This window comes from Alligator mississippiensis, chromosome 1, assembly GCF_030867095.1.
Source record: "Alligator mississippiensis isolate rAllMis1 chromosome 1, rAllMis1, whole genome shotgun sequence".
NCBI classification, from domain to species: Eukaryota; Metazoa; Chordata; order Crocodylia; family Alligatoridae; genus Alligator; species Alligator mississippiensis.
Genome location: NC_081824.1, coordinates 254,923,773 through 254,947,753, shown reverse-complemented (window position 1 = coordinate 254,947,753; position 23,981 = coordinate 254,923,773).

Sequence of the window (23,981 nt, the reverse complement as noted above, 5' to 3'; positions counted from 1 at the left end):
GTAATTGAAGATTAAGTTTACTTGTAGTGCAAATTATCCACATGATGCAGTCCTTTGCACTGAGCCAAATAAAAACTCTTTAAACTGAGTTGGAGATCAGGGTAAACAAGTGATTTAAGGTACATACTCAGTGACACAAGTGTACTTCCAAAAGGAAGTACTAAAACATGGCACCATAGCAACATCACCAGACAGTGATGTATAGACGTGCTCTTTGAGTGATAGAGCCCAAGATCTGGGGTTGATCAAGTAGCTCAGATGATCATTCAGTGACATCTGCTTCCCAAGCACTGACTAAAACCAAGCAAAAGAATGCCTAGTGTGAAAGACATGTTGGCAGTCATTTGGTTACATGTGTTAAGTGAATGAGATGGGCAGAAATCAGCTGGAAGCCAGTTGTATGGCCCTGGAAGCTGATTTACAGAAAGCTTTGTGCAAAATGGGGCCTTGACTTGTAAGTTCATGACAGTGCTAAAAAGCATTTTTTAAATGTGACATACAGACTCAGCAAGGATGTGGCAACTTTGTGGAGCTGCTAATCTTACATTTTCTTTATGCTACGCACAAGCGATGTTGGCAACATCTGTGCATGACCTGTGACAGACTGGGGAGAGGACGAGCAGTATGGTGGCAGGGACCAGAAAGCAGAGCAGCAAATACAGCAGAGGAAGGGGATCAGAGTGGCAGTCCAGGAGCAGGTAGGGCTAATTTATGGCCCACCTGCCAAAAAATTTGCCCCCACTGCTCTAGCACAGCTTCAGATGCTTTGCATACATCATGCCTGACATGGTGATCCAGGTGGCCTGCTCAGCATAGTGTATGGCCCCCTTGCACAGCAACGTAAGAGGCATTTACAGGAGTGGCTTCAGATAAGTTGCGGTGGCTCAGGGTAGCAGAAGCACTATGCCACAGAGAGGTTGAAACTAAGCCATCTGGGCCATCAATTTCCAAAACACTTGCACAAGAGCTTTCATAGTTGAAAGAAAGGAGAGCATACTGCTTAACTGCCTTGTAGTAGGTTCAATGCCTCCTTTTCTCTAGTTTTGTCTCCCTCCAGTAGTAGAACTGGTGTATTTGGATCCTAGCCTGAACCAGAAGCTTAAAAGCAATCCCTATAAATTTTGGGACACGTATAAAGATCAAAGATTTAAAGATAAATAATTCTGTGTGTTAAAAGAAAAACCTGACTGTTAGGAGTGGGGTTCACCTACAGCAAATGCAGTGTCCAGACATATTAAAGGAATATTTTTTTTCATCTTTGGTTCACTTGAAGTCAATCATTAGTAAGTGGATATTAAAGATTCCAAGGCTGCTTGCAGGATTTCTGTAGGATAGTGACATCTTCTACAATCTTTATGAGAATCCTACTCGCTGCTTCTCGCTTATAATTTAAGTTACTTAAGCAGAGGGAACAAGTAGTGTGAATGTTGAAATTTTTCAATATATGAAAATAAAGCTCAAAGGTATATTTTGGACACCAATTCAGGATTGCCTTATGGCAACATTTTATCAATTAGTGAAGTAATTAGGTGGGGCAAAATACTAACAACTAAAAATTAACTGAAGATTACTTGTTTTTGAGTTGGTGAAATATCTATGAAATGATAGAAAGCTTACTAAAATATCAGGAAATGTTCAGCCAAATGATGTGTACTGTTTTCCTGTAAGGAGAAGTAAAGAGAACAAAACCAACTAGCCATACTTCTCTTGAATTTTTTGAGCAGGATTAATTAGGAGATTGGTTACAGGTCACATGGTTTGGGTTCTGGTATCCAAATAAGGCCAAGTGTTCAGAAAGGTCAACAGAAGCTGTTTTCACTTATTTTGTCAGAAGGAATGGCTCTCAGCTCATCAAGGGACAAACATACTAGCAGCAGCAGGGTGGAGTAGCTCTGCTGCTTTTTACTGTAGATGTGGGAAGGGGTGAAGTAGCCATCTTATCACCCTCACTTCTCAAAATTAGTCTATCACCTTGAGGATGGGTGAATGGGAGGACTAGTTATTTTTCAAAGATGTCATGGATGGTATCATGTCACTGAATCCTCCTTGGAAGATGCTGCTAAAAGCATAATTGGACAGAGAAAGATGTCTTGTGGTTTGGTAGGTTCATAAGATCAACGGTTTTCCAAGTTGTTTTGCATCTGTTATACTGTAACTAGATTTGTCTCTCACTAAGCTCTGCTGAAAGAGATATCTGGAAGACTTTTTTTAAACCTGATATTTGATTGTTGCAAGTCTGGTTTTCTGTAAGTTTCTTTGTGTAGCATGGTGTTATGCTTTTAAGTTCATTGTCCAGTAGCTATATTGATCATTTATAGATGCAGAATCTAAGCTTTTCGGGGTGCATCTATATGTGCAATTAATGTGCATGACTAAACTCTGGAGATTATTGCTCCAGGAACAATAAACTCTGGGTACCATGTCAACACGTGCGCCTGGGATCGCATCACACTGTGCCAGGTCAGAGCAGCCCTGCCTGGCAGGGAGTCTGCAGGGTCAGCCTGGCAGCCCAGTGCTGCTCGGTCCTGGCTCAACATGCTGCAGAGGGGCTGGCTGGGGCACAAGGGTGCTTCAGCATGGGGCTAGTCAGCAGGCAGCCCCTGGACTAAAGCATCCTTGTGCAGAGCTGGATTAATGCATAGTGCCCTAGGCATGTGCCTAGTTTGCCTAAGTGAAGAAGGAGCCCAGCTGTGCTTATTTTACATACTATAGTGAAAAAAGTAGGGGCCCACAAGTTTTTGCCTAAGGCCCACTAAAGGGTTAATCCAGCCCTGCTCTTGTGCCCTAGCCAGCCAGGGCAGCATCTATACGTACACTGCTGTGGAGTAAAAACAAACAGCAGGACAGTACATATATTTACAAATACTATTCTGTTCCGGAGTTAATTAACGCTGGCCTAATAGGGGCACATGTGTAAACACACAACATTTAGTATGCAGCTAATTAGGCTAGTCTACTGTACAGTAAATGTCTTCTGTAGACATGCCCTGGCAGTGGTAAACTAACTCAAGCCACTGCTTGCAACTCCTGCTTTATCAGAGCGTACCTAAGTGGAAGCAGTTACCAGGGTGCAGGCTTCAGTTGGTGTACTGATTGAAACCCTTGTGAAAGAAGAGGCTTTGTTAGACATTACACTTTAAGCGTCTCAAATGATGATTAGTGCTAGCTGGAGTTTAAAGTAGTCACTTGTTCAGGCTAAAAACCTTCTCTGACTGTTCCTGACCAAACAGCTGTGACTTGCCACTAGAAGATTGGTGAACAGGGGCCAGACTAGGAGTTATAGCTCCAAGTTGCCATGAGAGGGCTGGTGAGCAAGGACACACACATACCAAGACAGGTGGGAGCAGCAGTATACCCCCTGTCTCCCACTCCCTGTGTCCCCATGCTTCATGGCATGTTCCTTCTCCCTGCCTGTTAGTACTGTTCCTAGCTGGCCTGGGGGCAGGGGTAGAGGAAATCTCCAGAGCTGCTTTTGCCCCACTCCAAGTATAGTTGCATGTGTAGCCAAGCTCGGCCAGGGTCACTGGTGGCAGCAGGTGAGTTCTCTTTTCTCGCTCCTCCTCTCAGGCTGGCAGGGAACACCAGGGAGATGTGGGTTCTTCCTCCCTGCCCTATGTTCCTGTTGCTGCCCCTGGCTGAGCCCAGTTCTGCATGGAGCCCAGCTGGAGCGGGCAGGAGTGGTTCTTGAGTTCCTACCCCCAGGATAGCAAGAGACAGTGGCAGCAGTGGGTGAGAGGGCAGGAGTAGAGAAGGGGGTGGGATGCATCACTGAGTACAGGGGGAGGAAGGAAGGAAGAGAGAAGGGATTCTTATTTGCTTCAGGGACAAAAAAAAAATGTTCTCTGTTGCAGCTACCATGGTGCGGCTGACTGAAAGGGTAGGCAGGGTGTCTGCACCATTGCAGTGCCCTGGATCTGCCTCTGCTGGTAAAAATACCCTGACATCTTTTGCCTTCTTAAAATCTACCCGCAAACCTTCATCACTTTCAAAAAAAAAAAAAAAAAAATGCCTAAAGTACCTTCCCCCCCCCACTCCTTTTGAGAAATAGTGTCAACATAATGTACCAAAATAGTTTTTCAGTGGCAATGTGCATTCACTTGGTGTATTTTGTTTCAGCCTGAAATAAATATACAATATTAAGACCAAAAGTGATATATGAATTGAGAATTTAAATAAACATCACCATATTTACACAAATACAATCTCATGGGGGGGGGGGAGGAAAGCCCCTCATCTTATATTCTTATACAGGGAAACCTCATTAAATATGTTGTCTGTCATTGAACTGTTGCCAAAAGTAGCATGTTCTCAGTAATGGAAACCAACTATGAAGTTGATGAAATGCAGCTAATGCTAAGCAAAGCAATAAAACATGTGGCCCATGTTGGGCAAATATACTGAGAACCTGCCACAAAGATAAGTTAGTATAGTCCATCTGAATAAGATATACGGTACTGCCCATTGTGCACATTCCCCTTCAGTGCCAGCTCTTATTCAAGAGTCACTACATCAAATACATTTAGCCTTTCTCTTCACCCCCACAGTTGAGCTGTGCCTCTCTTTCCCATTTCCAATGATTCCTGTTTTCTTCACCAGCCTTAAATGTCTGGAAAATACCACCAAATGGGGCCCCAAACAGCTCACCCAGAATCCCTCTCAGCCTGTCTCATAGATTAGTGTGGCCCTATCCTCCATGAAGTGGAGACAGGCCAGATTGCCTGGCACCTCATCTGCATAGAACATTTTGGAGCATCCTAGGACTCATGACAAGAATGCCTGGTCAGGGCTCATTAGCACATGGATCCTTTGGGGTGTGGGGCAGGGGAAGTATCTGGAATACACACACACATGCTGAGCAGTGCTGAGCTGTAGGGCCACCATGGCTGGAAATGCTCTTGACTTGGGCCCAGCCCAATGAACTACATGGTCAATCATGAGCCTTTTGGCTTTGGACTAATATCATGCACAGTTTGTACTTTTATATAAGAAGGTACCAAAATGTTGTGCGAAAATGTGTTCATGGAGTACCTGTGCTAAAACTTACACTAGTTTCAAAAAAGGTAAAATATATCAATTTGGGATGAACTAAGTCTATGGGTACCTATAGGTATGTTTATGTCAAGGCTAATATTTTCAAATTTCTCTCTTCCGTGTGCTCAGGGAGAGCATGGTTTGACTAAAGAGTGAGGGAAGGGGCTGCAGGAAGAAGAAGTTTATGGGGGCAGAGGTCAAGGAGTCTACCTGACACTCCAGCTTTATTTTCCCTGCTGTAGCAGTACAGTGGGAGAGGGAGAAATTTAAGACACACCTCCAATAATTAGGTCCTATACCTGGAAAATTATAACAAATGTATACATTTTTCCATATATAGAATGTAATTATTGAGGGAGTTTCATATTTGGGAAGAGAGAGAGACTTGTAAGCGTCAGGTGGTTACTCTTTAAGTGTCATTTATTCTCAAGCTATTAACATGTTAGCTAGATGGCAACTGTAGAAGCAAAGAATAGTGCGTATTTATACAGCTGACTTCTTCAGCATAGCCAAAGGTAATTAATGAATATCAGACCTAATTTCTGAATAAAATGGGGCATTGCCTATTTGAAACTAATAGCAACCAGCTTTTTTTCCTCTGTATTTTAAATATTTATGTGATTTTTTTTTAATTTTTTTTTAATATTTAAGGTTAATTAAATGAGTCACAAATTTAATAAAACATGTAATGTTCACAAGCCATATGTGATTGTCAGCTTCAAACAGGTTATAGCAGGGAACAAAATACCTGTAATTTTGAGTTTCAGGTAATATAAATGTTCATAATTAACCTTCTAACATCCCTTATGTAGTGCAATTAATCTTAAAGGCTTTCAGAATATTCTATGAGCTCCTCATCACTAAATTAATATCAGCATAGTTAAACTGATACTGTTAAGATATATATTGTAGAGAGCTTTTCATTTATAGGTGGAAGGCAATACAGTAGTTCAAGAGAAAATAAATGTCTATGGCCTTCTCCCATGCAACATGCAGTCTTACTAGCATTCATTACAAGGTTACCTTGCAGACAAGACTATCTGCAAAAAAACTAAAGGCCTGATCCAAATCCCATTAACGTCATTGAGAGTATTCTATTGATTGAAGTGGACTTCAGATCAGATTGCATATGGAAAAAGTCAACCAGTCCACTTTTTTTCATCGTTTTGATGGTGCTGCTTAGAGGCATTATGGTCAACAATGCAAAACATAATGAAGTATATTAGCTCTGACTTGCTAATCTGAATAAATTATAATATAGGCATGAAACTGGTATTGTTTAAACATTTCATTTTTGAAAGATGCCAGAGGTATGCATGTAACAGCCCTCCCCAAAGACTTTTTCCCCCATGATTAATTCACTTGTATTTGCTTTAATCTGTTGCCATGTGCAGCAAAAAGAAATAATCTTTAAACTAGCCTGGCCCCTCCCACCATTTCCCAAACAATTGCTTTTATGCACTACAGGCAGCTTGAATCATGCCTGATTGCAAAGTCCTACATCTGCTTTTAATCTCTGTGCTAGTGTACACAGTTGCTTTTTATACTCGTGCCACACAGTGGTCCCATTTATTTATTTATGTTTTGGTTTTTTAAATTTTATATACAATAAACTTGCAGTAGGACAACAGTACATACAGTCTGACATCTGTCATACTATCATTAGCAGATAGGGAGAGATTCCAGTTTCTGCCTTTACTTATGGACACTTGAACTTTGTCAATACAGGCATGAATTTTAGTTTAAGCAAAATTAAATGGAACAGTGTTCAGCTACTTCATCTTAATAATTGTACATGTAACAGTCCCTTTGTCATCACGGATTGGTCTGCAATTTGCTTTATCTATATTAATCAGGCCTGGCTAATGAACTGAGCCCTTAGCTACCCCATCAACTACTTGAATGAAAGGAGAGTTTTGCCAGATAAAGTTTTGATATTCATCGTGCTTGTTCAGTGCTGATCTCCACTGAAAGCAGTGCTAGTAAAAGAATTTAGAGTCTATACCTTATTTCATTTTTTAAGTATTCATTCTGGATGTGCTTGTGATCTTATAACAATTCTTGTGATACGTCATGTTTTTCTTTAAAGAACCAACTTCTGTCCTGTGCCAAAAGGGCCTGGGGAGGGCGGGGGGTGCAGGAGGAGGAGGGAGGAGATCTTATTGTTTTACAGATACTTTTGAACCAGTGACCTCCAAGTAAGGGGTTCAAACCCCAGATATATTTTATTAAAATATTTAGTTTTTTACAGGGCCAATCCCACAATTTTTATTTTTAATATTTATAGCCACATGAATACATATCCTTCCTTGCATCAAATTGCTAAAATAGAAAAAGTGTGTGGTTGTGTATAACTAAAAATCAAGGGCCAACTGTTTCAGAGGATGGCATACAGTACTTCCCATTTAAGCACCTTGAAGGGGTAAGGTTTTTAAGAAGAAAATGGGATAAAATCTGGTCAGGAATTCTCCACTGATAACATATCTTTCTGGAAAGATATGAGATTCAACTTTCAGCCATGTTAATACTTCCTTTTTAAGTGGGCTGCCACTTTAATGGAGCTTAGCACAAGCCACTTCCAAGCTCACCCATGTCACCACTGCTTGAGCCATGTGAGTGCAGTCAACTGCTCCACCCTGCCCACCATGCAGTGCAACCACTGCTACTTGAATGAAGCCCCCTTCTGCCACAGCACCGAAGAAGCCCCCTGCAGCCCCCCCAATCCACAGGCTATAGGTGGCTGACCCCTGTCCTAAACCAGGCTATTACAATTTGTTTTTCTATTCACACAGGGTGCATCTAAACATTCATTAATGCACCTTTGCTACTGCACATTAAGTTTAATACCTCTGATATGAGTTACTACATAAAGGCACATTAGCCGATGCTAATGTATATTAGCAAAGGCAAATGTGTTTTTTGTTGATGCTTAATGCACAGTAGACTAATTCTGCTGTACATTATGGCATTAGCATGGTTTTTGCAATGGCATTAATGCACAATAGAACAGGCATTGCAGCGTCTCTTGTAGGCGCACTCATAGTATCTGTGCTTGGATAAGAAGCATGAATGTGTGCATCTATTAGCTACCTGATAATGTATCTTATCCTATTTTTATTTATATATGGAGGTTTACTATTTTCTATCTGATAGTTAGCCCAAGCTTTATCTGCTTTTTTTTTTTTTTTAGGGGGGGTGGGGTGGTTTACTTGCTACCCAAAAGCTTGTCTATATCCCTCCCAACTATACAGTTGGTCCAGTAAAACATCACCCACAAAAATCTTTGCCTCCAATACAAAATATGTACAAATTTAAGGTTAGGCTTGTTATCTGTCTCCATATAATTTGTGCTAGAGAAGTTCATAAAATATTCTGAAGGCATAAATAAAGGGTTAACACTATTTTAGGAGAAAAATGGAGATCATTGTGTGATTGCTTCATATGTGAGAGAGACCAACCTTGGGGAAAAAAAATTGAGGAATGAGCTTCCTATCCCATAAGCAATCTGGTGTTAAGTATACAGAGCAAAATACAAACTGCAGTGTCATCAGTATCTTAAACTGACGTTCACCAGCCAAGAAAATAAGATAAAAAATAGTTTGCAGGAAAATGGCATTTCATCTCAAATAGAAGCAAGCTTGCTATAGCTTCTGTATTCAATTTTAAGTATATTTAAAGCATATCATAGAATGCTTCATATTCACATATTTTATAATAAAAAATCATGCCTGACCTTCAAAGGTGTTTAAGAGTTTTTGATCTGGGTTAGTTTCTTGTCGTGGTGTGCATCAGGTTTAAACTTTACCTGTCTCCTGCATAGCACTACCAGTTCCAAATAGGAGCAAAAAATGAAACCTCTGGATCATCAGAGGTGATTTTTGGTAAAGGGCAATGAAAGTTTTTTCCCATGTCAGGTTGGAACTATTTTCAGGTAGGACCAGAAATTACTATTTCCAAAGTGTCAGGAGGTACAGAGTTTAACACCAATGCATGTCACAATTTCTTATATGTTGTGGCAAGTAAATTATTATATACTGTGTTACAGTAGAGTCACTGAATGATCAGTAGGTATCCTGGTTTTCTCTGATTAAAAAAAAATCCCCAAATTTCAAATTTAAAAAGTTACCTAAATCCACATTTTTCTGTGATTTTAAAATGAAACACCACTAATCTATTAGTACAGGAAATGGACACAGTTTTAATCTGATGCACACCATGGCAAGAAACTAGCCCAGATCAAACTCTTAAACAAATAGATATATATCTATGTTAGTGGTGTTTCATTTTAATCACAGAAAAATGTGGATTTTGGGTTATTTTTTAAATCTGAAAATTGAGGATTTTTTCAGAGACAACCAGGATCCATGATGCTCAGTTAGTTTCCATAACCTCCACAGTCAACGTGCCATCATACTAGCTTCCTTTTATGACTATTGTTAACACTCCTTGAGTATAGGCACTTTCTGCTCTCCCCATCCAGTCAGTAATCTAACTTTCAAAGTAGTATCTAGACTCAAATTTTCACTTAGATTTTTATCATCCCATTTTTGCTGAAGCTGCATTGCTACCACTTTTTACTGTTCTGGATTGTCTAGCACCTGTTGCATATAGCAAAATTGTCCTCAAAGTTTTATTCTCACTTTCTTTAGACATGTAACCAAGTGCCCAAAGACAACTGTGATAGGCCAACATTGACTCTGTCCTATTGTAAAACGATGTATTCACAGCACCAATATTAAATAATTTTGAGTGGAAAACCACGCTATAATGGCTCTTGCCTTCTGTAACGTACATAATAGGATTAGGACTAAGACCTAGATACCAAACATGGCGGTATCAAAATTTTGTAATAAAAGAGGAAATAATCCTGAAAATTAGTCAAATGTGAATGTTTTGATGACAATTGTTGTCACAAATGCATCTGAGGGATACCATGGGTGGAATCTGGAGCCCAAAGTTTCTTCCTGCTGTACTGGTACTTGTCCCAAGAAATAGACCAAAGTTTGTCCTGGGATAACTCCTTATCCCCACAAGCCTCAGCTCCACTCCCTTTATACCAGACCTCACAGCTGCAGCATAGGGAATCTGTCCACTCCCAGATGGTCTTCCTTTGGGTTGTGAAAGAATTTTAGGTCCCCCTTTTTCATAGAATGGGTTAACCTGTTCACCCTGAAATCAACCCCCAGCCTCTTCCCTTCCTCATCAGCATTGTCTTAATTGCTCATAGATTTCAAAATCCTCTAGAAATATCTTTCCTTCCTGGGGCCCCTGGAATTCCTCTAGCTAATTGCCCATTTCTCCAAGATTTCTTCACTACTGAGAGGTTGATTCTCCCGTTATAGGCAGATAGCATCTCAGCAATAACCCTGTCTGTCTGTTTTGGGAGTGGAAATTGTTCTTGCCCTGGTAATACACTGGCAAGGGATACTTAGCAGTTTTGCCTACTCCTGTTTCCTTAAGTATATTTCTCATTCCCTCTGACTATTCCATGTCCAAAACCATAAACGGAGATACAGACAGCACAGCATAACACACACAGTGATAAAAATGACAAAGAACACAGCATAGTGTTGGCTTTTCAATGAGACCACGCATGCCACATCAGTAAAACAAGCACAAGGAAGCCGGCATGTCACCCACCCCAAAATTTGGTGGGATTCATGACATTTTCCAGTCCTGACTATAAAACTTCTCCCATAGTTGTCTTTCAGAAAAGTAGACTTTTTTTTTTTTTTAATTCAAGGATATCTTCTCTCTGGTAAAATGCCAAGGAGAAAAGGGTTGTAACCTCACAGCATAAATGTGATGCAGCAGGTTGACCTTTATTTTGAAACCAAGCACCATTGTTGTCCACAAGTTAGAATTTAGGATGGATGGGCTTGTTCCAGGCCAATCTTCTGTTAGCATCCCTGAAAGAGGATGTGCAAAGGTCAGCAGCCTACAGCATTTCACTAACTCTCTTAGGATTTGGTAGATTATTTAGATGGGCAAGCCCTTCATCTATTTTGTTTTGTTTTGTTTTACTTTATTTTATTGGAGGACTGATCAATCAGATGCTCTAATGCACTATATGATAGTGTGGTATCAGATCCACAGCTCACATTGAAGAAATCAAGTCCAAATGGAGGTATCAAGACTGTCAACGTTCCTTCTGGCTAGCATAGCCTCAATAAACTGGCAATGTAGTAAAGGGATATGAGTGTTCTCAGACTCACCATTTAGAAACAAACCCAAGAAACACAAGCTCTTTGAAAATCTAATATTGTGAATGGGTAAACCTGAAAAACTTCTCAAGGAATTTCCTCAGACCCATGTGAGGAATATATATATATATATCTCAATCACTTGGCATATTAACAAAATAAATGTTGGTACTAGACCAGAAGAACAAGGTCTCTTGCAGGTGTGGCAACATGAAAGCTCAAATAGCTGTCTGCATTTAAATCTATATGCCCTAATTGTGATAGTCGCCCTTTTCTCTATTACCTATAAAAACTTAGAGTTTTTTAAATACTGCCACAAGTCAGTTTGTGGACTATAAGTGGTTAACTATATTCTGTCGGCATGTGAAGCATTAGGATATGCTTACAGATAATATTTAAATTGAATATGGGAGCTGTGTCTAACTCACTTCAATTCGAGATGAAATACTATTTTTCTGTGAACCATTTTTAACTTATTTCCACTGCTGGTGATGGTCAGTTTAATGACGATCAAATAAATGCTTCACTTTGAGCTGCTCAAATGTTGATCAGTGTCAGGGCTAGCTTGAATTTGGAAGAGTTACATATTCAAGCCAGCAGGGGCTTTGAGGACTGAAAGATAATAATCCATTGCCCCATCCCTTCCTCTCCAATTCTGGGCTCCACTCTGCTTGCCTCTGCCTGGCCCCCAAGGTCTTGCTCTGAGGCTTACTTTCAGCTGCTGCTGCTATCCTGGGGAAGCAGGCAGGGAGGGGGAATCTCCCTTCCCAGCCTCTGCCACCACTGCTGTTGGGCTGCCATATTTTTCTGGGCCAAGCCCAGCCCAGAGAGCAGTGGTGGGGGCTGGACTGCAGGGTTCCTGTTCTCTGCTTGCTCCCCCAGAACAGCACTGGCAGCCAAAAATAAGCTAGGAGGAAGGTGAGCAGGGATCTAGGGTCTGGGGTGGGGCAGGGGGTGTCAATGGGGAAGGTGGCCCCATTCCAGGGGGATAGGGTGGCAGCTGGTCAAACAGGGCTAATGGGGGGTGGGGGCAGAGGGGTAGTGAGTCAGTTAGCAGAGGGAGGGTGGGGGCAGAGGACTGGGGATGGCCAGGGGGATGTTCACACTAATGTGTAGAACAAGCTGGCTAACACAGATTGGAGAGAATCTTTTCTGGAGTGGCATAACTGTGAGGCACCTAATGACTCCTTAAACCAGTTTCAGGAGTTTGGGTTTGGGTTTCTGGTGTTAATGTGTGGACAATCCAGGTGTTAGAAGCACCAGGCGCCACCCAAAATCACTGTGAAATGAGGCCCTCTGTGTGGACAATCCAGCAGTTCCAGAAGCTGCCCAAAATTAATGTGTAACAAGATCCTTAGATAGCTGACACTGTTGTTCTTCTCTCTCTCTCTCTTTAATAAAAATCATCATGCCCAAGAATGCTCATGCTTCTTTCAGACTTCCAAGTTGCTTTCCCCTTTAATAATAACTCCTAAGTTATACTGAGTTGTTCTTATCAATGCACAACTATTTTTTCACTATGTAATATGTTTGTGTGATTTTTAGACTGAAGGGCTTTTAGCTATATTTAAATGAAGAATGGGGTGGTAGGATGCAGTGACATTTCCTCAGTGACTTAATACATACTTTATCTTAAGGAGAGAAAGTTCTGATGTAGAAGTGAGGAAATTTAGAGGTAAAGCTCTTACTCCATTCTTAATTCACCCTGTGGCATGTAGGCACTCCATTAAGAAAGCCACAGAACAGCAGGTAACCTCTTATCTTGTGTTTCTGCAATGTATATACCATATGTGCTACACACTACACAGTTCACTGCATATGCTATGTAAGATCACCCACTGTTCGGGAACCCCTGCTGTACCAAGGTACAGCCAGGTGTTGTCAAGGCAATTGCAGGGGCTTTGCTGTCTGATTAAAATGTATTTATGTGTCATTTGAACTCTACATTTGTATCAATTCTCTTAATGATCTAGGACCTTTATAGTGTTTTAATGTCTATGTTTTGTTTGTTTGTTTTTGTTTGACTTTTAAAAAAAATATAGAATCAATCACACTTATTGGTAACCCTTTTTGTAATATATTTACTATCTCTTTATACTAACATCTGTGTCTACAGCATTTAAGGTATGAAACAGGCAGGCTATCTGCACTGTTGGTACACATATTACTTTTAATGGTCCCAACCTGTTCTTTAATGTTTCCCAAAATAGGCCTGTAGTACAGGCATGAATTTGGATATTGAAAAACATTGCTGTAATGAGTTCAAATGGTATAGTTGTGTGTGTGAGTCTGCATGTGTGCCTGTCTTTCCCCAGCCATCTTTCCTGGTGATTTCAGTAGCTTCCCAGGACACTTTTTTTGTTATCTTGACTAGAGGAAATCTATTCCTCATGGGGAAGTATAGCATAAGATCTTCCTAACATATTGTATATCAGTTAACTAGGGAACTGAACTTACATGCAACAATTGTATTTTTCTGAGAAGCACAGCCCTGCAGTTTCCTATGATCCTATGTCCACTCAACCTTCATTGCAATTGTATTCATAAGGGGTGATTTTACTCTGAGTCTTGTACTCTGGCTACCCAGTAACACAGACACCTAAAAATGCTTGACCAATTGCTTTTTCTTCCCCCCACTGTTTTAGCTCCAAAATAATTTAGAGCTACTTGGCAAACAGATGTGGTGTTTTCTTCTTCATTACTTGTACACGAAAACCATCAAGCTCCACCGAAGCTCTGTGTTGCCAGTTTCAAAATGTCTTTTTGGCCCAGGTTTCTGAGACACCAAAACAAAAATAAAGCACAGAGCAAAGTCTGAATAACTTCTGACTGTGCCCGTTTGGAATTGACCATGAAATCTATGTAGACATACAGTAAACTGCAGTTAACCTCATTTTGAAAATGCATTGATCAAAGGCACTCTGTCAGTAGCTGATTAAGGGCCATGTAAAAGTGCTGAAGACATTTCCTTCTGGTTAACAGCTCTGATTGTGGGGGGGGGGGGCTCCTGGAGTGAACTTTCCTGTAAGCAGACAGGCTTGCCTCCAGGCTCCATCTGAAGCTATACGGTTTCTCAATGTCTGAGCTTCCTGTTGTTGAAGGCTACTATTCATTCACAGCTTGTAAATCAGTAGCTTGTAAATCAAAGGATGAAGAAACTACTGTTAGAGAAATGTTCCTTAGCAAACTTCCCCCCTGGTATTTTGTTTTCCCATGGTATGTATTCCATGGTCATGGAAAAATGGTTAAAAGTTTAACACATGTAACTGACGCTAGGGATGGAGGTTTAAGGGCCATATCATCTTCTGGCCCTAGGAGATTTGGTTTTGCCATTTTAAGTGCTGGGCTCTTTTAATGACTGAGCCAAATATAACTTTTTAACATTAAAGGATATATGTTTAAATCAGCTAGTCATAAGTGTAATAACTAGAGTGACTTTGAAGGCCTGGTAAGAAGGGGGAGCAGGGGAAGTAGGAAGCAGAGAGTAAGGGATTGGATTCATTTACTACCAGTTTTCTGGTATGAATTACTGAACAGTGTTGTCAGCAACTGCCAAGAAGTCTGTTGCATGAGCACAGTCTTGCTGCTATCAGCAGGTGTTACTACTGTATGTAATGTAATGCTTGTAGAAAAAAGATTGGAGTCTTAAGAATACCAGGAAACTGTAGATAATTATGGAATAAGTAGTTAACATAAAAATTCCAGGAAACTGTTTGGTTTTTTTTGTTTTTAAATACAGCCATCTCCAAATCAATAGTGGGAGGGGGCCATATATGGGTGGGTTTTTTTAAAGCTCATTTCATATCTTCATTTTACTATTAACTCATTTTGGTGGGGAGTTGTGGTAGATTTCTGTGCAGTGTATTGACATTAGACTTCTGAATACCCACTCTACCTGGGAAAACTTCAGTTGTCCTGGCTAATTAGGAGCAACACTGACAAAGTCTGCTCAATTAGTGTTACAATTAGAGATAAATTTTCACAGTATGACTTCAAAGAAATCTAGAAAGTATTGCAGCCTATGCTGTTGGGCATGTAAGGGTGAGCTCTGGGCTCCCTCTACTGTGCGTTCAGGTGGAGGATATGTTACCAGTAGTTTATGCTTTCCTTTAGGCCTGTGCGAAGTGGCTAGTATTTGCTTCAGATTCAGCCGATTCAGGGGACAGTGATTCAAATCACTGTCCAGAATCAATTTGGCCGAATCAGCCTGGCTCATCCCCCCCCGCCAGCCCCAGCAACGGCTGCCCCGCCTGCCCCAGCTTCTGGATCTTTGGGGGAGGAAAAAACCTCAGCTCACCAGGTGCAGCCAGGCGGGGGAGGGGGAATGTGATCCCTGCTGCCCCATGCTGCATGGGGGGCTCTGCATGAACCCCCCAACCTCCCACCCATGACCGTGCTTGCCACTCAATGCCACCATGCTCCCACTCCTGACAGTGCTGCCGCTGATTGTGGAAGCTCACTGTGCCCCCCCGAACCTCTGGTAACATGCAGCTTTCATGATGAAAAGCACTGATAAGAATGTGTGCATGTTGTAAAAAAAGTAAACTCACAAGACTGCATAGCTCTGTGAATAGACAATATATGGAAAGGGAATGTATGAACTAATTCTGAGTCTCTTGGTCTGAGTAATCTGAAAGTTCTCAGTTTTTGAAGGCTTGGTTATTGATAATCCAATTGAAAAAGCAACAATTTAGAAAACGAGAATGTGTAAATAGGATTCCTTCTGAAGTTGGGCATTGCTAGTCCCAAATGCTCAGGGGATTAAATACATTGTGACAGTCACATATAGTGAAGTAGAAAATGGATTGTAGGACTGATTGTGATAGACATATTTGAAAGAAGAATGGAGTTTGTTTGTTTTTTAGTTTTTAAATAGGTGTAATACCTATCAGATGATCAAGCCTGGCATTTTTAAATAGAAAGAAACAATTTGTAGGCCTTCTTATTTCTGCACAGATGGCCTGCATATGTTGTATCAATGTATGCTTCTAACTTGCCAATGACTGACAGGACATTGACTATCTAGTGTCCTTCTCACTTACAATTGTTTTTGCATGCTGTCTTGATTCAGAGCAAAATCCAAGGGTGTATAAAGAATATAGCTAGTCACAAAGAGGTTGTCCCTTACTACCACCCTGCCCCCCCACACCCCATCTCCCCCCCAAAAAAGAAGCTGGGCCCAAAAACTTTCAGCTGAAAGTCCTGGAAATGACATTTTGGTGTCTCATGGGAGTTATACCATGACTAAGGCAGACAAGGTTCTTTGGGTAAATCTGATATCTTTTATTAAAGCAACTCAAATAGTTGGAAAAATTCTTCTTCACCCGTCATCAGGCTGAGGAAGCCTCTGTAGTTGTGCGCTCTTTCAGGATGGAATGAATAGTAAAGAAGCCAGAGGCTGGGCTGGTATGCATGCAAGACAGGCAGTCAGTGAAGATGTAAATTGAGGAGTCAGTGGGTGAGGGACAGGCTAAGGTGGGGAATAAATGAAGCTGGTAAATAGTGGGGAAGTACCTGGGGAGTCAGATGTCAGGCAGGTTATAATTTGTCTTGAATCCAATGTCTATACTTAGTCCATGATTTTTTGTATCCAGGAGGTTGATGAAGTGAAGTTCATAGGCTCACCTGTGAAAAGTGTTTTGTAAATTCCCTTTGAGGATTAGAACTGAGAGATTGGAGAGAGTAGTTTTCTTGTGAGAAATGTGCCCCCACAGGTAGTTGGGTATTCTTGTCTTTGATAGATTTCCAGTGTTCATTCATTCTGGTAGAGAGTTGTTGTTTGGTCTCTCCTATGTATTTTCCGTCAGGGCATTTGGTGCATTGGATGAGATTATGTTACATTTCTGGAGGTGCAGCTGCAAGATCCAGGAATGCTGATGGTTCTGTTGTGGGCTGCAGTAATTGTGGATGTAGTGGAGATACATTGGCAGGCTATACATTTTTTGTCATGGCGTGGTCTGGATTCATTCAGTGTGTTTTGGGCCATAGGAAGTTTTCTTCTGGTGATGAGGTTAGCAAGGTTCAGTGCTTGTTTGAAGGTTAGGATGGGTGGTAGTGCTAGGATGGAATGGGTAATGCTAGGAAGCATCACCAACTGCAGATGCTTCCTCAGCCTGAAAAAGGATATTTCAACCTGAAAGCTTGCTAATAAGAATTTTTTCCAACTGTTTGAGTTGGTCTAATAAAAGATCTCAGATTTACCCAAAGGACCTTGTCTGCCTATGTCCTTAGACCAACATGGCTACAACCTACACCCCTGCACCATGACTAAAGAACTAACTCATAAGAAAAAGGACTGCATATCCAATAATACAGTCTTGTCCTTCTTGTGGCAGGCCAGTACGGGGTGCTCCTGCACTGAGCCACCCACCTCACTGCGCCCGACCACCTTCCAGGTTCCAAGTGCCTCCTTAGGGGAGCCTCACGTCTGGCCGACCCCCTTCCTGGAGCACACCTGCTAGCCTGGGGGTAGAGCTGCCACCACCCAGGGATGGGCTTGATGCTGGCATGACGTCCCCTAGGAAACACAGGCCTAGTAGCCCTTGAGGGTACTTAACTCACTTCAAGAACTTGGGGTGGTTCCCTCAGTCAGAAGCACAAGTAGTGGTCTCCCTTAGTCAGCTGAACCAAGGGGACCCCAAGGCATAATCTAGACCCACTCCCAATAAATCTCCCACACTAGGTACAAAGGAGAACTTTATTGGTTACAAGGAGTAGGGTTGAAATAGGGTACAGAGTAGAGAAATATCAGAGAAATCCCATAGAGCAAACAGGGTGGCTGGAGTAGTCGTTGAACACGCATCTGAGTTACTGCAAGCTGTATATCTAGTTAGATCTCAGGTAGCTTACTTACAAGTATCACCCAGAGGCAGTTGGAGATTCCCTCTGGAAGCAAGCAGTTCCTTGATCATGAGTTTTGAGAAAGAGAGCAAGTTTCACATGGTTCAGCTCTTCTCTCTCTCTCTCTGAGCCTTCCTCCTGGGCAGTCCTTAACTTGTATAGTCCTTGTGACCTCATTTACCTGGTCCAATGGAGGCCAGCACCTGTTGACTGTCAGCCAACCAATTTGAAATGCATCACTGGTTGCTGGGCAGACTGGCAGTCTCTAGCCCACCAGGGAGCCCAAGCCCCTCACCCAGATATGTGATGTCAGTCACGTAGGCAGAGGGAGCAGGTTTCCCCCTTCCCTCAGGAATGTATCCAGCTCAGGTTACCTAAAGAGATAGGGTAAGGTGTGTACCCTCTGTGGGGCCCATCCTAACCAAAATGTCACAGAACAGTGTTTTTGGGGAGAAACAGAAGTGGCCTTCTGCCACACTTCTCATCTTGAGCTGCCAAGGAGCCTAGGAATTCCTTGGAAGAAGTATAGTCCAGCTGCTGTGCCTGGCCACAGAGAAGTATAAAGATTGTGCTTCCCATGGCTCCCATTAGCACCATCTCAATATTGAAGTTTTCTGTCTTCCAAATGAAATATGTTTTGTTTCCAGGTGTGTCTCCCACTTTTCATTTTGTCAAAAGAAAAGAATTCCATGAAAATCAGACTGCTTTTCATGGCAAAATGAGACTCCTTTCTCTGAAAAACCATTATTTGTCAAAATAAGTCTGATGGAGAATTATTTTTTTTATGCAAACAGCATAAAAGCCCAATTCCTATCAAATAAACATAAGGCAGCAGAGTTGTAATCCTGTGTACCTTGGGAGAGTGTTTTATGTTTAACTTCCACAGATGTATGCATGTAAGAAATGAATCTCAGTAGTGACCTCAAGAGGACAAGGTGGCCCAAGTGATAAAGTTTGATTTCATGCAGAGGTATATGTTCTTGACACATCTTCACGGTGGCAGTAGTGTCTGCTTGTGGAAGAAGGCAGTAGCTCCTCTGGGAAGAGGATGACGCTTTCACCTTCTTCCCCTTTGAGAATCTGACCAAAAACTGGAAGAGAAGTATCATTAATCATGTATATTAGTCTTTTCCTGCATCAAAAGATTTGTTTGTTATAATGCTTAGAAATAGTAGGTGTCAAAATGTCTATCCATGACATAATAAAAGTGTAGATGCCTAGCCAACATATGGGGATGATCTTGCAGCTAAAGAAGAAAGCACACTCAAGTGATCAAAAAGTAGACAACTAGAACACAAAAGCTATGGTAAAAGGAGGAAGTTTTCAGCTTTTCCTTCACCTATTACAATACCATTCTTTCCTAGGACCTTTTTCCTAGGATCTTAATTTTATATGTTATGTAGTTAATTTACCTCTTGTGTAAATCAATGGGATTTATTTAGCTTCATAAAATATTCAGAAGTGAGAGAGAGACTGCAGAATCATGCTCCAGGAAAAAAAAAAAAAAAGGATCTACCAATAGCTTCCACAGGCAATTGGGCTTAGGGCAGTAGTTACACACAGACCAGTATAAGTGATAGGAAACCAATTCAAATCTTTAACCTAACAGAAGTTCAGTGCACATAAACAACTTTCAAAATGGCTGAAACCAGTTTAAGATAAACCTGGATGGGTGTAGTATCAGGCTTAACTGTTTTAGGATAAATAAGTTTATTGAACTTCTGTCCCAGATCCCTTCCAGATTCAAGCAGTCTTCTCTAGCAGGGCAGGGAGGCATGCTCTAGTATCCCCCGACTTCTGGCCTGAGCTACTTCAGGCATGTGGCCACACTTCTGGAATAAAAAATGAATGTCTGTTCACTTGCTTATTGGTTCAAGCTACACAGCCTAAACTAACTTGTGAAGACTGAATCAATTCAGCCTTGGGCTTTTTGACTATGTGTACTTAGCCCTGGGGTGAATTGCTGGTACATCGAAAGACTTCCAACTTCATACATAGTTACTTTTGTGCTCATCTTTATGCTTGTGAGTAGTTCCATTATTTTCAAATGGATTGTGCACATGCTTAAGCCCATATGAGGTCATAGTAATAATAAGTTCAAATCCCACATTTGAAGTGGGAATGAAAGGAAACAGGGTTGAGCCTGACATACAGAATAAAGTTAAGATGAGTTTTCATAATATTTCATTATAATGGTCCTGTCTGTTTCTTCATTCCAGTGGGAAAAGATGCATAGAGTTGGGCTGAAATTGCACAACAAAGGTGGTGTGCTTGTGCTATTTCCATTAGCAAAAGAAATGTTGTGCTCTTAAGACTTACAGTCCAGTTTTGCAGACTGAAGTTCAGAAGTGCATCTCAACTCTTGGTACTTGTATACAAACTGGAATTAATTTCATTAGGTTTACCAGGCCCTGCCCTACCAACCGTTGTTTATGCACTTATCATTTTGTATTTTCAATTTTCCTTCTGATGACAGTTAGTCATATGTCATCCTTGGATTTCGAAGTGCCTTGGCCAAAGGATTCAAACTTAGTTCCTAGATTTAGGTGTGAAAAGCCCTTGTTAGGCTCCCAAATAGGTAAGGCCCAAAAATAAGCAATAATCAGTTTCCTGCCTCTCACTTAAAAGACTGAAAAATGTGAGCTACGTGGCATATTCAAACCGGGCTGCCTATGACTGACTATCAAGTGCATAGCTTCAGTTTGAAAATATTGGGCAGGTCAATGAGAAGAAAAGCATCTTCTAGCAGCAGGGAAGAGAAGCCAGCAGTCCCAAAAGCTGGGAACACTGTGGTCCCCACCACCAATAGGAGGGACAAAGGGTAGTAGTTGGAGACCTATTTGTTACCCTGCCTGGAGTAAAAATTCCAGGCATCATGTGAAGGTTGCTGAGGCTCTTACTCATCCATTGCTCATCCAGGCAGACATGCCAGGACAAGATGAATTCTGGAAATGAGTACATGGCATCACAGATGGTGTTTGTCACCAGCTGGGGCTCATGGGGTGTCTTGTATGCTTTCTTGAGTGTATTTTGCTGATATGGCATATGTAGTTTGTACAGATAAGTACCGTAAAGCTGTTTTCAGCCTTATTAAGTCTGCACAAATTGTGGTATTTGATATGTGATTTTGATATCTTTATATTATAGCCAAGGGTATTTTAGGAAGGCCATGATTAACTTAAGTGGGCCTCACCTCTCCACACACAGGAGAGGTAATCGCTGAGAATTAGTATTTGACAGGGATTTGTTGGCTCATCACCCTTGTCTATGTGCTCCAAGGCATGGCAGCCAGGGTATGACCAGGCAATGGTGAATTCACATTTTAAAAATGAAAATCTCTAGCATGAAGTAACATCTTGAAAAAGGGAGAACATTTCCCTGGTAGAAGAAATCAGGGGTGGTGCTCTATATTGGATTAGCAAATCTCCATGTTTGAAAGAATGCACATATTGTCCTTTTAATAGGATCAGGAAAATCTTGTAGCATGGTAAATATGCACCTTTTCAGAAGCAGAAAGTTACTGCCGGCATAGTGTGAGCCCTCTTAGAATCTTTGGGCACCTATACACAATCAACTGAGGCTGCTCTGATGCCCTGTAATTACAGCACATTGGAGCAGACTCGATTAATCAAGTCTGTTGGAGCGTGGTAATTATCATGCTCCAGCAGCCTCCAGTGTCTCATGTATCAGCATCTCTGTGCTTAAAAATGGTGGTGGAGGTGCTTTTATCTAAAGCTCATTTGAGCTTTAAATAAAGCACCTCCACCACCATTTTTAAGTGTGGGGATGCTGATACACAAGACTCCCTGGGCACTTTTAATTAGAGCAGCTCTTGGAGCAGCTGCTCTAATTAAAGCACCTCCCCCTCCGCCCACTCCCAGATAATGTTCCCTCTAAGGCAGAGGCGGGCAATTATTTTGGGTGGAGGGCTGCTTACTGACTTTTGGCAAGTAATCACGGGCCGTGTGATAGGCAGCCAGGGACAGATAAAAATTTAGAAAATTAATATTTAGGGGCCCTTTGGACTGGATAGAATGGCCTGGTGGGCCGCATCCAGCCCCCGGGCCACATTTTGCCCACCCCTGCAAGGAGTAGCAGTCCACAAGCATTCCACTTCAGTCCCACCTCCCCCTTCCAGTGTGATCCATTGGTAAGTATTCCAAAGTAAGTGTCCAGGTGGGAGCAGGCAGGGTTTGGCCACCACCATTCTCCATGCCAACTGCTGCCCAGAGCAGCTCAGTGGAGTGCTATGGGACAGCCATGGGCCGGACACAATCAATTGATAGAATGGATGCTGTGGCCCAGCCATGGACTGGACTCAACCAATTGTAGCTTAACACCTAAAAATTTAAAATATAAGAATCTATCATGATTGTAACTGAGAAACCTATTTCTGATTTACTAGATGCTGAATATCTTACTATAGTTTTGTCAAGGTGATTTTGAATGAAAATTCGAAGCTATTTAAATGCATAAAAATATTTAATTTTTTTCATTAAAGAAAATTTCTTATAAATTCTGGATACCAAAGAAAAAAGATTTTATGTTTTGCATTCAAAACGAAATGCTTTATTAAAAACTATTATTCATAATTAATAAATTACTTGTTTGTTGTTGCTGTACTCGTCAGGATTTTAGAATTAATGTATCTCATCCTCATGTATCTAGTTTTATTTCTAGTTTTAAAGAGGAAAAAACAAGTTCCCATTCTGTTTAAACTTTAAATGAAGTAATAATTGATCAGAACTATCTGAATCAAGTAAAGTACAGGAAATCTCTCTCTGCACCTGCAAAAGAGGTTAATAGTGCTAAAAGTTGCTTAGGAACTTCATACAATTCTGATTCCATATTTTTATCAACAGTTCAATGGTTTGGTTGTTTTTAGAGTTTTGGCAAAAGCACTCTATCCAAATTCACTCCTCGAAGTGAGGCAAGGCAGGGATGGAGGCTGGGGCTGGGGGCTGGCACGGGCTCCACCAGCTCCAGGGAATTGCTCCATGGGCTCTGCCAGCTCCGGGGAACTGCTTCACTCCCCAGCCCTGATGCCATGTGCCTCCTCACTCCCTGAGGTGATGCAGGGGTGTGGAGCAGTTCCCTGGAGCCAGCAGAGCCCACGCCAGCCCCCAGCCCCAGCCTCAGCTCCCATCCCTGTCCCAGTCCCCATCCCCACCTCACCTTGGGGAGCAGCTGCTGCCTGCCCTGCATGAGGAGTAAGGAGCTTACCTTCAGTAAATGTCCCATGCCAGCCCCGGTGCCTCCGCTGCACTCTACACCCAGCTCCTCTCTGGGCGAGTGCACGGTATTAAAAAGGTTTGTGCGCGGCAGGATTTTTATTTGTGCGCAGTCGCACACGCACGCAGCTTAGAGGGAACACTGCTCCCAGGGCATGTGTATAAACACTCAAAGAGGTGATATGTGAATAGCCAAATAGGTAACTGTATTTAAGCATGCCTCAAGAGCATGGCTTTGTCTTCAGTCTTTTCCAGTACAGGGGAGACTGGAGCCCCTGAGCCAAAGAGGCTGAGTAAAAAAGCTGATAGGAGAAATTGCCGGATTGCTCTAGTGATGCCAGGCACTGGTCAGCAACAACAAGGGTCAGGTTCAAATTTCAGTGTACCCAATAAATTTTCGCTGTGGCTCGATGTGGGCAGGGTGTGGATGTGAGGAAGAGTTGGGGGGGTGTCCCCCCCACATACACATTCTTTCATGGTGCACAGCCCCTACTGCCAGCAGCAGGTCCTTGGGGCGCTAATGGCCTGTGCAGGTGCTGCTGCCCGGCAATACACAGCTCCAGCCCAACCTGCAAAGCATCCTGGGATGCTGGGGGACTGAGTTAACTTGAATCTGGAGGAGATCTAGGACAGAAGTTTAATAAAATGATTTAACCTAAATCACTTGTCTGATACT